Raw genomic sequence first — 16,933 nt, forward strand, 5'->3', positions numbered from 1 at the left:
ACTCCCCAGACCCCCCTCGTGACCAAACCATACTTGGTTTGGTCCGAATCTAACCAGGGAAACATGAATCCCGGATCTGTGAGTTTTGGAACTTTGTAGTTCCTCGTCACTAGTTCATACCCGTTCGAGCCAAAGAAATTAAGGTCCAAGGGACCTTAATCGAAGTGTTTCTCATCTGAGAAACACTTCGATTAAAGTCCGTTCAGCCTTAAGAAAGTCTGTCCAAGTCCGGTTCAAGGTTTCCGATTTTTCAAGATTTGAGGTGAGTCTGCCTTCTTCCCTTATTTGTTTGGTCCATGTGAGGGATTAGATGTCTGTTCATGTTTTGTGTCAATTTGTGTTTTGAATTTTTATCAACTTTTGTTCGTCCACTCTGTTTGAACATCTGTGTTTGTCTGAATCCTTCTCCTCCTATTCTGATACGGCATGCGTATTGGTTGTATTCCAATTTGTACTAACTAACTGATTCCTCGAATGCACCATTCTATTTTAATCAGTATAAGTCGAGTCATGTGTCCCATACTTCTGAATGTTTGATTTTCGGCTACGATTGTGTACGTTAATGCTAATATAGTCGAGTCGACATGAGTCGTCAATTAGTTTCAACTATCTGAGCATAGCAAAGCGATTTGTTCCTGTCGAACATTTTTTTTTTTTTTTTTGAATCAATTGAGAAACAATTTTGTTTACTTATAGCTGTTGATTTAGATCAGTAATGTAAAAGGGATGTTTGGTTAAAATGCTGAATTGGAGGGCACGTGCACTCTTGCACAACATTTGCATTGGTGCACCTCATGTGCATTGGTGCTCCTCATGTGCTTTGTGCACAACCTGTGGCCTGCATAAAGGTCCTTGTTTGATTTTAAAATGTTTTGACAGCATATGCTGTCAACATATCCTACTGCCCATACTTGGCTTTAGTTTAAAGAAGTGTTTAAACCTTTTAAAAGTGGAATCTGCCAGGGAATGTTGATGGGGTTTAATATTTAATTAGCTAAAGTTTGGAATTGAAAATAGAAGGCACATGGGAAGGGTACTGGATTTCTGAAAACAGGCTGTTTAAAAAAGAGTAGGATAGGGACTTATAAAAGGGGGAGATAGAAACATTGGGGAAGGGGATCCATCTGATATTACACACACAAAGATAGGGAGAGGAACACAAAAGGAGAGAATACACAGAGAGACATCAGAAACACACACACAGAGAGATACACATACAAAGAGGAGAGGAAAAGAATACCACCTGATGTTAGGAAAGGAGATAGAGGGAACTGGAAAAGGTTTCTTTTGATAATTCAAGCATAAGTTCAAAACTGAACATTGATTTTGGATTTTAGAAAGAAAGGAGATAGAGGGTGGCTATACAGAAAGCATAAACTGTCTTTTCTTCCTACTAATTGTTCGATTCCCAGTTTGTTTGACTTGTTTCAAATAAGTGTTGATTTCCTCTCAAGTATCAGTCAGGTTTCTGCTGTTTGGTTCCTATTTGGTTTGTTTTCTTTTGGAGTTAGACTATTTGAGTTCTGAGCCCATTCCCCTGCTTGTTGCTCTCATTTTGTTACCTTTTCCCATTGGCTATAACTGCATCTTGCATTGGGATTTCGTACCTGCTGTTACGGCTGTTGTTTGGTGTTGCTTCTATTGTCCTGCTGACCCCTTGCTTCTGCTGTTGTATCCGACATCCAGGTACATACTAAGATTTCGCATCTGATGTAACAATGAAAGCATGAAATCAAAGATATGCAGGAGTTTAATCATTCGTTTGCTGCAGTTACAGTTTTACAAATGTTATTAAGATCTGTGTAATTTGTTTAGTTTGTAATTCAATAAAGAAACACGTTAGATAGCCTTGTACTTAACCGTAGCTTAGTTCGTCCTAAATCGTGATTTCATGTGTTTAAGGGGTTGTCTAATGAGGACTGCATGAATGTTCTTTAACACATAGATAATTAGGTAATTTTAAACTAACATTCCGCGTGTATAGAAAAGATTGCTTTAAGCTTGCCAAATCTGATGCTTAGATTTATTGAATCTTTGTAGATAGTTCACAGGATCCCATTCGAACTCTATCTAGTAGTAGTTTCTGATAAGTTAGTTCCACTGATTTGGTTTAAATAAGCAAGTTTCAAACTTAGATCTGAAGAACATTTATCATAAGCTTTTAACAGTTTTATTAATCTTGTATGTTAATTTTCCCTTGACAATTTAGCAACATGCTCATCTATGAAATAAGGCACTAAACGATTCACGCCTCATAAAAATCAGATAATCAAGTAAGGATCCGAAGCTGGTCAAGCATGTAATTAGCACGTAATCCTTTCTTTTTTAGAGACAAATGCATTAGAAATGTAGCCACTTTAGGATATCCTTCCTAAAATAAAGATGAGCCTCGCCAAATAAAAATGCAAGATTGCGGGGCCCTCAATAAATACCCATAATAATTATTTAGAATTCAGGATAGGCCGTTTAGTGAATTTCATGGCCTTCTACAAAATAATAACGCGTTAGACCCTTTAGGCACGGCTTAATTAAATTACATTCTTAAAACTCGGGTGCACATTGATGTGACCCAAATCCAAATCTCAACGGAGTCAAAATGTGTCGACGACCACGGGTGCATTGATTGTGACGTGGTTCGAGATGCATTTTCACGACGTTGCAATTCTATAAAAATAAATGATAATAATAAAAGCGGTTTAAACTTAATAAAAGCACATAAGTCACAACATGTATTTAAATCAGATATTTAGCCATTATAACAATTTAAGCGACCGTGCTAGAACCACGGGATTCGAGGGTGCCTAACACCTTCCCTCGGGTCAACAGAATTCCTTACTTAGAATTTCTGGTTCGCAGACTTCATTTGGAAAAGTCGAAAATTTCCTCGATTTGGGATTCAAGATAAACCGGTGACTTGGGACACCAAAAGCCAAACCTTTCCCAAGTGGCGACTCTGAATTAAATAAATAATCCCATTTCGAATATTGTCACTTAAATTGGAAAAACTCCCCTCGCGCATTTAACCCTTCGGGGCGGGCGCGCAAAAAGGAGGTGTGACAGCTCTGGCGACTCTGCTGGGGATTTGTAGACTCAGAACCACTGGTTCAGGGTTCAAGAATTCGAGCTTAGAATAATTGTTATATTTGGCTTTATTATCTGATCTTTATTACATGTTTTTGCATAATGTGCTAAATGCTGTCTTTTACCGCTTTGATATTATCTGAACTGTATATAAACTGTGCCGAAACCCTTCTCTTCTTACCTCCGGGGAGAAGCTCGCTGGTCGAGACTCCCTATTCTGTTAATGTCAATACCTAAAATAAGAAAGAGGACGGACAAGTTACAAAGCCGGACGATCTCGCGGGTCCCCGGTACGTAGCCCCTCCTCGACTCGAGTTGGTCCGCTCGGGTACACAGTCTAGAACAAATACCAAGGTTTAAACCTAGTATAACGAAACTTCATGCCGGATCCCTAGTAGGAACGTTTATTTGCATCATGATGCACTTGACTTAGGGGGCTCAACACAGGGGTTGGGTCCGTCTAGGACAGGCAACCTGAATTGAAAAGACCACCCTGCTGCATCCTATTTGTTTTGTGCATTTATTTGCTTCGGTTCCGCATGCTGACCGGTTTCTAAAAAAAAAAAGAGGAAAATAGCAACGTGGAAGGATAATTACTTATTTTGGAAAAATAAAACCAATGTTCAAGTATTGTCAAAACCTCACCGGAATTGTTCTAAAAAAAAAAGAAAAAGAAGGAATAAAAACAAAATTTGTCTTCTTAGTTTGAATTATTAAAAAAAGGGGGTATATATAAAATAAAAAAAAAAATTCTTTCGCTTTCAAAATAAAAAAAAAAAGAAATGGTATTTATTTTTAAAAGTAAAAAAAAATGAAAACTCATAATTCAAAAAAATTTTCTCTTGTAATACCCTTTTTATAAATTCAGACTGATAGTCCAAATATTGAAAAAAAATTTTTTATTTTTTCTTTAGTCTTTATCTTTTTTCAAGAATAATAAAAAAAAATACTTATTTCTGATTTTTAGGTTTATTTAATTTTTCTCTATTCGCGGTATCCCCGAACTACGCCGGTTTGATTCTCACCGGGTGTGAGATACGTAGGCAACCCTCGTCGGGTTCAACCCCCATTTTGCTAAAATAGCCAAAATCAAAAAAAATATGTTTCAAATTTTTTTTTAAAGAGTCATAAATAAGTCAGGTGACATGAATAGCCGAATGTTCTCGAAAGGGACGCCGGAAGGTTGACTTTGCATAAATAGCCACTTTTGGGTTTTCATTAGCATTTTTAGACCCACACAGCCTTAAAATCTTCTTCCCCGAAGTGCTTAAAGGCCGTGTTCAAAGCTTGGTCCCCTCTGTAAAATATTTTGAGTCAGTCATTTTTGTTAAAATCACCTTAATAAATGTGCAGGATGAGCACGATGCAAAATGAACATTTTTCAATAATGACCAAAATCCCTATCAAGTTACGGCTATGGTGGAATGATCTAGGTGTTGAAGGGCAAAATGAGGTTAAGAAAAATCTGAAAGGTCTTGTGGGTCTGTTGGAAATCCAGCCTCGGGGAGATATCATAAGAGCTTTGGTTACCTATTGGGACCCGGCGCACAATGTTTTCCATTTCTCTGATTTTGAGCTCACCCCAACTTTAGAAGAAATGGCCGGATACATCGGGAATACTGAACTTCCGCTGAGGGAAAAATACTTGGTCGCCCCAAGAGTCGTCACAGTACATCGGTTCCTGGATTCATTGAAAATACCTAGAACAGTCCACAACCCGGATCTAGCAGCCGGATTCTGTACTCCATGCTTCATATATGATAGATACGGTCACGAGGGGGGATTCAATAATCCAATCAACAAACTGTGCAGCAAAGGAGTTCGTCAGAAGTGGGACGAGCACAGACGGGTGGCGTTCATGATAACGTTTCTGGGACTTCTGGTATTTCCCAGGAAAGATGGAAACATTGATTTGAAGATATCGGGGGTCGTCAGCACTTTACTCACGCAAAGTGACAGTACTCTCGCGCCTATGGTGGTATCCGACATCTTTCGAGCTCTCACAGCTTGTAAAGCTGGGGGAAATTTCTTCGAAGGTTGTAACTTGCTCCTGCAGATATGGATGACCGAGCACCTTTGCCATCATTCCGAGATTTTGAGCCGTGGTTCCCCGGATAAGACCCGCATAGAAGAATCTTACGCAAGAGCCAAAGAGATCAGTTTGCCCGAAGGAGTCCTGGCTTGGACCTCGTTCTTTCAAGCTCTTACTGCCAGCCAAATACAATGGAAGTTGGGATGGTTGCCCGTTGATGAGGTCTTATATATGTCAGCGACTAAAACTCATTTCTTGCTAATGGGGCTTAAGAGCATTCAACCTTACGCACCCGGCCGAGTTTTAAGACAGTTCGGAAAATGCCAGACAGTACCTCATGAGGAAGATCTAAGCACTCAAGCAATCGAGATAAGTCCTAACGGACAGTTCCCAGAAGCAAAGATTCGCCAAATCTGGAATGAGGGTCAATATTTGAAATCAGATACTTGCGTGCGGGATCAAGCCAAAGGAGAAACGGCGCCAGGTTACCTTGCATGGTACAGAAGGGAACTCGAGCACGAAAGGCCAGCTAAGAGACCCCACATCCGGAATTTTACCGAATCATCACAAAAGCAGTGGGATTGGTTAGCAAAAGAAAGAGGCTATTGCACCGAAATCAGCGGGTTAAAGCAACAAGTGGAAAAATTGAAATATGAACACAACGTGCAAGTTGCTACCGATCTGGGAGAACGGAACAGGTTGATTCAAGAAAATGAAATGCTCAGAGCCCAGATCAAACAGATAAGGTTGGATGCAGATAGACAACCAAGGCGTCGATCGGACGAGCAGCTGATAAAAGGGCTAAAAGGTGAAATCAGGGAATGGCGAGATGGTTTGGAGAAATCTGAAAACATCATAGCAGAGCTCAAAGCACAGTGGGATACAAGAACGGATAAGCATCGCAGGCACCTGAATCAATTGGAAGGCGACCACGAGAAGACTATTGCTAAAATAAAGAGAGAGATGGCAGCACTTGAAATCAAAGCAGCTAGTCAGGCCAAGGATTTCCAAATGGAAAGCAGATACTGGTATGACACAATAGCCCATATGAAATTGGAAGTACGGCGATTGAAGCATCAACACGTGCAAGATGTTCAAGTCTTCAAGATATGCAGCGATCAGATAAAGCACCTGCTTGTAGAGAAGAAGCAAACCAGAGATAGGATCAAAGCCGTTGCCCACGCCATCACCAGACGATGTCTACGATGTGAGAACATGTCTAGTGTTACCTTCCTCTCGGCAGTAATGGTTTATGTCAAGCAGACTATGCACGAGCTAGAGCAACTTGAGAGGGATCTCACGCCTAGGACCGCGGCGAGGCCGAACGACGCCCCGCGGAAACCAATTTTTAAAACCATAATGCATTCATAGGTCAAATCTGTATCTTAGCATCTTCTGCCTGTTTTTTTTTCATCAGGGTGATTTTTAGTTTATTTTTGAGTCTAGGTTTATTTTCAAAGTTTGCTTTTCCTTTTGCAAAATGTAGTTTGTAATAGACTGCTTCAATAATAAAGAATTGGCTTCTTTCATGCTCATTTGTGTTTTCGAACTACGTAATGATCTGATTCACGTGAGTATCGTGATACGTAGGCAATCCTCATCGGATCCGATCGCATTTTATTTTTGCTACAAAAAAAAAATATAAAAGAAAAATAAATAAAAGAAGAAAAAAGGGGGGGAAAATAAAAGGAAAAATACCGGAATGACGCATGCTCTCGTAGCAGACATATAGTAATTCACTTAATTGTATCGGTGCATCATGCCCTATGTGAGACTAACTATCTGTTATTTGCTGCAAATTAACCGTGCGTTTGTCATTGAGCAATATCCAGGGTTTTTGAAAAGACGGTTGGTTTGGTGAAAGTCTGGCCTCGCACTCATACTTCACGAGGTCAAGGAGAGGTGTTCAATTACCTATTTTTAGGACCAGAAACAGTACTCACACCTACTTCACCAGGTCAAAAGGAAGTGTGGAAATGTCTTCGGAAATTCCATTGCAAACAGTCCCCGTCTCTGAGGAGAGCTCAATCTCAGCCGTCCTCACGCCTGAATCCGCAACTGCAGAAGAAAATAGAATCCTGCGGCTCCGCATGTTGGAAATGCTGGATGATTGGAACAATGGGAAAGAGCCGCCAAGTGTCGTCCCCGGATTCCCTGAATTATTCTCCAGGTCAGGTGGGACTTCTAATGTCCCCATAAATTACCCTGCTACCCCATTCGGGTACCCAGCCAACTCCGTTTTCTCCGCAGGATCACCTTCTGAGCCTCATCCCCGAATGTCGGCCACTGATGCAAGCATGAACATCTTTACTGCATCGCCTTGCCCAGCTACGGCACAGCCTGCCACATACAAGCCAAGCTTTGACTCATCCTCTTTTACATTCCAAGCACCATCGTTCTCAATGGAACCAACCAGGTTCGCTACCAACAATAATCCTCTACCGCCTCAGTGCGAACTCGCACCGGGACAGGATCAGAACCCCAGGATTGCAGAACAAAATGAGATTGCTAAGAGAATGAGAAGCCTTGAACAAAGTTTGAAGAATATGCAAGGGTTGAGCGGACAAAAGAGCGTCTCTTACGCCGACCTGTGCATGTTCCCTCACGTGCACCTGCCGACGGGTTTCAAGACCCCCAAATTCGAGAAATACGATGGGCACGGTGACCCCATTGCACATCTTAAAAAATACTGCAACCAATTGCGGGGAGCCGGCGGAAAGGAAGAACTGCTAATGGCGTATTTTGGGGAAAGCTTAGTAGGGATAGCTTCGGAGTGGTATATGGATCAGGAAATGTCCCGATGGCATATATGGGATGATCTCGCCAGAGATTTTGTAAAGCAATTCCAGTATAACATCGACATTGCGCCAGACCGAAACTCTCTGTCGAATTTGAAGAAGAAGCCTTCGGAAAGTTTTAGAGAGTATGCTATTAAGTGGCGTGAACAGGCGTCGAGAGTGAAGCCTCCCATGGATGAAGTGGAAATGGTCACTACCTTTCTCCAGGCTCAAGAGTCTGACTATTTCCAAAACATGATGTCGGCCATGGGTAAGCCATTCGCGGAAGCAATCAAGATAGGAGAGATGGTAGAGAATGGGCTGAAAACGGGTCGGATTCTGAGTCAAGCAGCCCTAAGGGCAACCTCCCAGGCCGTCCAAAGCGGGTCTGGAGGGACGACAAGGGGGAAGAAGAAGGAAGAAACGGCTATGGCAGCCTCTGAAGCAAGGGAGTATCGTCATCCCAGGCCCCATTTTTCGGAAAGGGCCCCACAACACTACTACCCCCACTCAAATGTGGCATATGCTCATCAACCTTATATGGTCATGAATGCCCAACCTTATAACCATTCACCACAACAAGCCAACCGAGGCCCAGCTCCACCTCCCAGAAATCAGCCTCCTTACCGCAACCACTATAACCCACAACCCCCGCAAAATAACTACCGCCCCCAAGAGCCGCCTCGACGGCGGACTTTCACGCCCATCGGTGAGCCATACTCGACTTTGTTCCCAAAGTTGGTTCAGTTGGGTTTCCTACAACCCATCCCTCAAACAAGGCAAAACCCGACATCTCCTTCTTACAAAGCCGGAGTCAGATGCGCCTATCATTCAGGGGCCGAGGGGCATGATACAAACGACTGCTGGTCATTGAAAAGAGTGGTCGAAAATTTGATAGAGCAGGGGAAGATAGTGCTAAGGGACGAAGAGATCCCAAATGTAACTAACAATCCATTGCCCGCTCACAATAATGGGCCGCTGATCGGCATGATTTGTGAAGACAAAGAGTTCGACCCTGCCTTGAAAGCCATAATTGCCATTGTCGACACAGCGAGGAGGCCTGAAACAGACCAGAAATCAGAAAGGGGGGAGGAGGCCAAGGCTGCAGAAAGCAAGCCCGAAAAGAAGGTGGAGAAGAAAGTAGTACCGGCAAAGGGTGGAGTTCTTTACATACCGCGAGGTCAAGCCAAGAAGACGCAGAACTTCGGGATCAAAAAGACAAAACCTATGTATGTGCCAAAAGGGGCCTATGTGGTCCGGGGGACGATTCAACCACCTCGGCTGAATGAGCCAGTGGTTATCGGACGCGTGCCACAAAAGCCAATGACCAACCCGTCCACAGTACCGTGGAATTATCAAAAGACTTTGGTAACATACAAAGGTAAGGAGGTCATGGAAGAACTTCCAGAAAATACTTTCGTTGGAGGGTACTCAAATACCCAAGAACTGAACAACGCCACACAAAGGCGCTTCCCTCCAAAGGAGCCTGTGAGTGTTGAAGAAGCGGAAGTGTTCTTCAAGCAGATGAAGATGCCGGATTATGAAGTGATAGACCAGCTGCGCAAGCACCCTGAGCAAGTGTCCATGCTGTCACTATTAATGAAGTCAACTGAGCATCAAAAGATCCTGCTGAAAACCCTGAATGAAGCATACGTACCGGTCGAAACCTCGGTGGAGCAACTAGAGCGGATGACAGAAAGATTCTTCGCCGTCAACCAAATCTCCTTCAGCAAGAACGATCTACCCCCGGAAGGAGCAGCACACAACAAGGCATTGCATTTAACAGTCAAATGTGAGGACTACTATGTCAAGCGGGTGATGCTGGATGGGGGATCAGGTGTTGACATCTGCCCGCTCTCCACGCTGCAAAGAATGGAAATTGAGACCGGAAGAATCCGACCCAACAACGTCTGCGTGAGAGCTTTCGATGGTATCAAGAGAGACACCATGGGAGAAATAGACCTGTTGCTGGTCATAGGACCAGTCGAATCTCGAGTCACTTTCCAAGTGATCGACATGGACACATCTTACAATTTCCTCCTTGGCAGGCCTTGGATCCATGCGGCAGGAGCCGTGCCTTCTACTCTTCACCAGATGGTGAAGTTCGAGTATGAAGACCAAGAGATCGTGGTCCATGGAGAAGATGAACATGCCATTTATCGGGACCCATCTATCCCGTATCTTGAACCAAGAGAAGGGAGTGAGCATACGGTCTATCAAGCTTTCGAGGTGGTATTGGCAGAGCAGCACGAAGAGGGAGTACCTTGCCCCCAGCCTTTCTTGTCTAACGCTTCGGTTATGGTGGCCAAAGAGATGATCCGACACGGATTTAGGCCAGGGAAGGGGCTTGGACGAACCCTTCAGGGAATGACGGAACCCATTACTTTACCAGTCATCAAGAAACCTTTTGGACTAGGTTTCAAACCTACTCCAGCAGACGAAAAATGGGCAAAGAAAAGGAGAAATGAGGGCTGGAAGTTGCCTCAACCACTGCCGGATTTACATGCGACTTTTGTCAGGCCAGGGTACACTGAAGAAGAAGAAGATGAGGTCTTCACAGTTGAGGAAATCGAGGAAATATGTGGGGCAATGAGGGAAATGCTCTACGAGGTCCACATGGTTCAACCAGGCGAAGGCACGAGCACTGCTGAGATGATATACATGGGGCCAAACGCCAAGCTCCAAAACTGGGAGATCACGCCATTCCCAACTAGACGGAAGTCCGGGTAGACCTGTCCTGCCACCTTTCTTGTATCACAAGTTATCTCCGGGACATAACTTGAACGTTTTCTTCTTTTCATTTTTTGTTCTGAATTCCTAGTTGTAAACGTTGTTGTCTTCCAATTTTCCAAAGAAAATGAAAAAAAAATCTTCATTGCTTTCCTTTCTTTCTTTCGTTCTGATTTTATTACTTTTCCTCTTATCTTCCTTTTCAGTCCTAATAATGCGGCTTTAAATATGACATGCTTGCGGACTTCACGCCCGGATCACAATGAGCTATTTAACTGCGAATTAATGAATCCAGAACCAGAATATGATGCGGAAGAGGCTTTTAGGGAGATAAACCGAGAGTTGGAATATTTCGAGAATAAACCTAAGCCGAATCTGAATGACACTGAACCGGTAAATTTAGGAACCCCGGAAGAAATCCGGGAGACCAAGATAAGCATTCACACGGACAAGAAAACGCGAGAGGCGATAATTCAACTTCTTCTTGAATTTAAAGACGTGTTTGCTTGGTCATATGATGACATGCCGGGACTAGGTGTCGATCTAGTGGTTCACAAATTGCCGATTCATCCTGATTGTCCTCCGGTTCAACAAAAGCAACGAAAGTTCAAAACCGAGGTCAGTGACAAAATTAAAGAGGAGATCACCAAGCAACTGAAAACAGGAGTGATCCGGGTAGTCCAATATACAACATGGTTGGCGAATGTGGTTCCAGTACCGAAAAAGGACGGGAAAACTCGAGTATGTGTAGATTACCGAGATCTGAACAGAGCAAGTCCTAAAGATAATTTCCCGCTGCCCAACATCCACATCCTCGTTGACAATTGCGCCAAGCACGAGATACAGTCTTTCGTAGATTGTTACGCTGGGTATCATCAGGTATTGATGGATGAAGAGGATGCCGAGAAAACTGCCTTCACCACGCCTTGGGGCACCTACTGTTATCGGGTCATGCCGTTTGGTTTAAAGAATGCTGGGGCTACTTATATGAGGGCCATGACCGCCATTTTCCATGACATGATGCATCAGGAAATAGAGGTGTACGTGGACGATGTAATAGTCAAGTCCAGGACACAGGATAATCACATCCAAGACTTGAGGAAATTCTTCGAGAGGCTAAGGAAGTATGACTTGAAGCTAAATCCAGCCAAATGCGCTTTCGGAGTTCCGTCGGGTAAACTTTTGGGTTTCATCGTAAGCAGGAGAGGTATCGAGCTAGATCCGACTAAGATAAAATCTATCAGAGATCTACCCCCCCCAAGAACGAAGAAAGACGTGATGAGTCTTTTGGGCAGGCTGAACTACATCAGTCGGTTTATTGCCCAGCTGACAAGCACGTGTGAGCCCATATTCAAGTTGTTAAGAAAAGATGCGGCGATTAAGTGGACAACGGAGTGTCAAGAAGCCTTTGATAAAGTCAAAGAGTACCTTTCGAATCCCCCAGTCTTGGTCCCTCCCGAACCAGGGAGGCCACTTTTCTTGTATCTGACAGTCTTGGAGAACTCCTTTGGCTGCGTCCTGGGGCAACACGATGTGACCGGGAAAAGGGAACAGGCGATCTACTACCTGAGCAAGAAATTCACCAGCTACGAGGCCAAATACACTCTGTTGGAGAAGACATGCTGCGCTCTCACATGGGTTGCTCAAAAGCTGAGGCATTATCTCCAAGCCCACACTACATTCCTCATAAGCAGGTTGGATCCCTTGAAATATATATTTCAGAAACCAATGCCTACTGGGAGACTGGCTAAATGGCAAATCTTGCTTACGGAATTCGACATAGTTTATGTCACTCGCACGGCAATGAAAGCCCAGGCGTTAGCAGATCATTTGGCCGAAAACCCGGTCGATGAGGAATACCAGCCATTGGATACCTACTTTCCAGACGAAGAGGTAAACACCGTAGAAGTGATCTCAGGGGAAGCTCATGTTTGGAAGATGTTCTTTGACGGAGCCGTGAATGCCAAGGGTATAGGGATTGGGGCAATTTTGATCTCACCTGCCGGTCAGCATTATCCCGCCACAGCTAAACTTCGTTTCTTCTGCACAAATAATACAGCTGAATATGAAGCCTGCATTATGGGCATACATATGGCAATCGATCAGGATGTCAAAGACTTATTGATTATGGGAGATTCTGACCTGATCATCCGGCAAGTTCAAGGCGAATGGGAAACTCGGGATGTCAAACTTATCCCATACCGACAACATGTGGAAGACCTCAGCAAGCGCTTTAACTCAATAGAATTCAGGTATATTCCGAGGTGTCACAATGAACTGGCAGATGCACTTGCTACTCTGGCTTCTATGCTACCCTACCCGGGCGACGCCCACGTCGATCCTTTGGAAATCCAAATCAAGGAAAGACACGGTTACTGCAGTGTAATCGAGGCGGGATCAAATACGCAGCCTTGGTACCATGACATCAAGAGATTCTTGAAGACACAAGAATACCCCGAGCATGCAACTGGAGATCAAAAGAGGACCATTAGGCGACATGCAAGTGGTTTCTTTTTGAGCAGTGAATTGTTATATAAGAGGACTCCGGACCTCAATCTCTTAAGATGTGTCGATATCGAGGAAGCGAGAAAGATCATGCACGAAGTACACGCAGGTGTGTGTGGACCTCACATGAACGGGTATGTCTTAGCGAAGAAGATCCTTAGAGCAGGTTATTACTGGATGACCATGGAAAAGGATTGCTTTAGCTTTGTCCGGAAGTGTCATCAGTGTCAGGTGCACGGTAATTTGATTCATGCACCTCCCACGGAACTGCATCCCATGTCCGCACCTTGGCCATTTGTCGCTTGGGGCATGGACGTCATTGGACCAATTGAACCAAAGGCTTCGAATGGACACAGGTTTATACTGGTTGCCATCGATTACTTCACAAAGTGGGTAGAGGCTGTCACTCTCAAGTCGGTCACCAAGAAAGCTGTAGTGGATTTTGTACACTCAAATCTTATCTGTCGCTTCGGTATTCCTGCGACTATCATTACAGATAATGCAGCAAACTTGAACAGTCACTTGATGGGAGACGTGTGCGAGCAATTCAAGATAACACACAGGAATTCCACTCCTTATCGGCCAAAAGCCAATGGTGCTGTAGAAGCTGCAAATAAAAACATCAAGAAGATTTTGAGGAAAACAATACAAAGTTCCCGACAGTGGCATGAGCAGTTACCTTTTGCGTTATTGGGGTATCGCACTACGGTGCGCACATCGGTGGGAGCGACTCCTTATCTTTTGGTTTATGGAACCGAGGCCGTAATACCGGCAGAGGTAGAGATTCCTTCACTTCGAATCATTGTCGAAGCAGAAATCGAGGACAGCGAGTGGGTTAAGACTCGACTGGAGCAATTGACGTTGATTGATGAAAAGCGGATGGCTGCAGTTTGTCACGGACAGTTATACCAACGAAGGATGGCCCGTGCTTACAACAAGAAAGTCCGACCTCGGAATTTCGAAGTAGGACAATTGGTACTGAGGCGTATTCTGCCGCATCATGAAGAAGCAAAAGGAAAGTTTGCCCCAAATTGGAAAGGCCCATACATCGTAAGGAAAATATTGCCAAGAGGAGCATTGTATTTAGGTGATATCGAAGGAAATGACCCTGACACAGCGGTGAATGCAGATGCAGTCAAGAGGTACTACGTCTAGATCACACTCCAAGTGGTCCTGACACGTTGAAAAGGGCGAAGGTGTTTATTCCCCACTACTCCCCAAACACTACCCAATTCTCGCTACCACCTTTTGAGCCGTTAAAAAAAAAAAAAAAAAAAAAAAAAAATTGATTGAGGCCTGAACTACGTTTGACTTGATTCCGAAAGGATACGTAGGCAGCCTCTCCCTGAGGTTCAGTCACACCAACAACAAAATCCCATTCACCCTGAAATGGAAAACCGGGGCATGTCAGACACTTGAGAAGTTTAGTATCAGCTACCTCTCTTCACCAGGTACAAGCCTTCAAATCAATTACCAAAGATGGTGGGAAACCAATAAGCATCACAAAAGGAAACCAGCACACCCTGAGTTGAGAGAAATAAAATGAGAGAGTCTCGGCGGTGAAAACCTTCGGGCACCACGAGGCGACGGGAGAAGAGAAACCAAAATGAGAGAGCTTGTTTAGTAAAAACTCGCAAAGAGTGCTATCAAGCGACGACAGGAAGAGAAATGAGAGAGGTCAGCCAGCGAAAACCCGCAAAGGGCGCTGTTGGCCGAAAAGAATGACGCCACCCCAAGAAAGTCTCGGCAGAAGTTCCACCAGTTTTGGAACCACAGATCTTTTCTGGTCTAGGAAAACGCAAGTTCATGGAAGGTCAGACGTCCAGTCCAAAAGGCATGTCATGTCATTTAAAGCCAGCATTATCTTCCTCAGATAAGTCTTTCTCTCCCCGAAAAGGGTATTTCTTTTCTGATTTGTTTTCCCCTTTTGTTTCTTTTCGAATCCCTTTCGCATTTTAACCCCGAGTTCAGGACACACCGGAAAGGGTAGGTGGCATGGTTTGTTTACACGGAATCCCGTCTCATGAAGGAAAGCACCTCATCTCGTTGATATGATTACCCAAGCATGATGAATCATGACGTTTGATGGTGTTCCGGAGAAAAGGAAAAGAGAGAAATCTTGAAATCTTCCCCAGCAAGTCCACCTTCGGACAAATCCCCACAGAGTCTCCCCCTGTACAAATCCCAACAGAGTCTTGTACAATCTCCCACAACAAGCTTACCCCAACAAGCTTACCCCAACACATCCCAGCGGGTCCTTTGTAGACATCCCCAACAAGCTTACCCCAACAAATCCTAGAAATCCCACTTTGAAAAAATCCCCAGCATGCCCATTGTACAAAATTCCCCACAAAGAATCCACTTTGTAAATATTCTCCACAAAGCTTCCCTTTTGTGCAAATCCCCACAAAATACCTCCAATAAAATCCCCGTCGAGGACCTCCAAGCAAAACGGGACACAAAAAAAAAGGGAAGATCCTTTCAGCCAACATTAGAGTTTTAAACTCTAAACTGAGCTTTTCCATGCAATCAGCATTAGGGTTTTAAACCCTAAACTGAATTTTCCTTTTAGTCAGCATTAGGGTTTTAAACCCTAAACTGAACTTTTTCCTTTCAGCCAGCATTAGAGTTTTAAACTCTAAACTGAGCTTTTCCATGCAATCAGCATTAGGGTTTTAAACCCTAAACTGAATTTTCCTTTTAGTCAGCATTAGGGTTTTAAACCCTAAACTGAACTTTTTCCTTTCAGCCAGCATTAGAGTTTTAAACTCTAAACTGAGCTTTTCCATGCAATCAGCATTAGGGTTTTAAACCCTAAACTGAATTTTCCTTTAGTCAGCATTAGGGTTTTAAACCCTAAACTGAACTTTTTCCTTTCAGCCAGCATTAGAGTTCTAAACTCTAAACTGAGCTTTTCTAGCAATCAGCATTAGGGTTTTAAACCCTAAACTGAATTTTCCTTTAGTCAGCATTAGGGTTTTAAACCCTAAACTGAACTTTTTCCTTTCAGCCAGCATTAGAGTTTTAAACTCTAAACTGAGCTTTTCCATGCAATCAGCATTAGGGTTTTAAACCCTAAACTGAACTTTTTCCTTTCAGCCAGCATTAGAGTTTTAAACTCTAAACTGAGCTTTTCCATGCAATCAGCATTAGGGTTTTAAACCCTAAACTGAATTTTCCTTTCAGCCAGCATTAGAGTTTTAAACTCTAAACTGAGTCTTTTCCATGCAATCAGCATTAGGGTTTTAAACCCTAAACTGAATTTTCCTTTAGTCAGCATTAGGGTTTTAAACCCTAAACTGAACTTTTTCCTTTCAGCCAGCATTAGAGTTTTAAACTCTAAACTGAGCTTTTCCATGCAATCAGCATTAGGGTTTTAAACCCTAAACTGAACTTTTTCCTTTCAGCCAGCATTAGAGTTTTAAACTCTAAACTGAGCTTTTTCATGCAATCAGCATTAGGGTTTTAAACCCTAAACTGAACTTTTCCTTTCAGCCAGCATTAGAGTTTTAAACTCTAAACTGAGCTTTTTCATGCAATCAGCATTAGGGTTTTAAACCCTAAACTGAATTTTCCTTTTAGGCAGCATTAGGGTTTTAAACCCTAAACTGAATTCTTCCTTTGTTTGGCGTAAGGGTTTTAAACCCTACACTGAACCTTTCCCCAGCTAGTCGATATTAGGGCTCCAACCCTGAACTGAGCACGCATATCCTCTTTCATCAATTTTATGAACTTCCTGGTGAATAAGTAACGAAATTTTCCTAGTGAAACTGGGGCAGAAAATTTCGTTTGTTTGTTTCTTTTCTCC

This window comes from Nicotiana sylvestris, chromosome 6 (assembly GCF_000393655.2).
Source record: "Nicotiana sylvestris chromosome 6, ASM39365v2, whole genome shotgun sequence".
Lineage (NCBI taxonomy): Eukaryota > Viridiplantae > Streptophyta > Magnoliopsida > Solanales > Solanaceae > Nicotiana > Nicotiana sylvestris.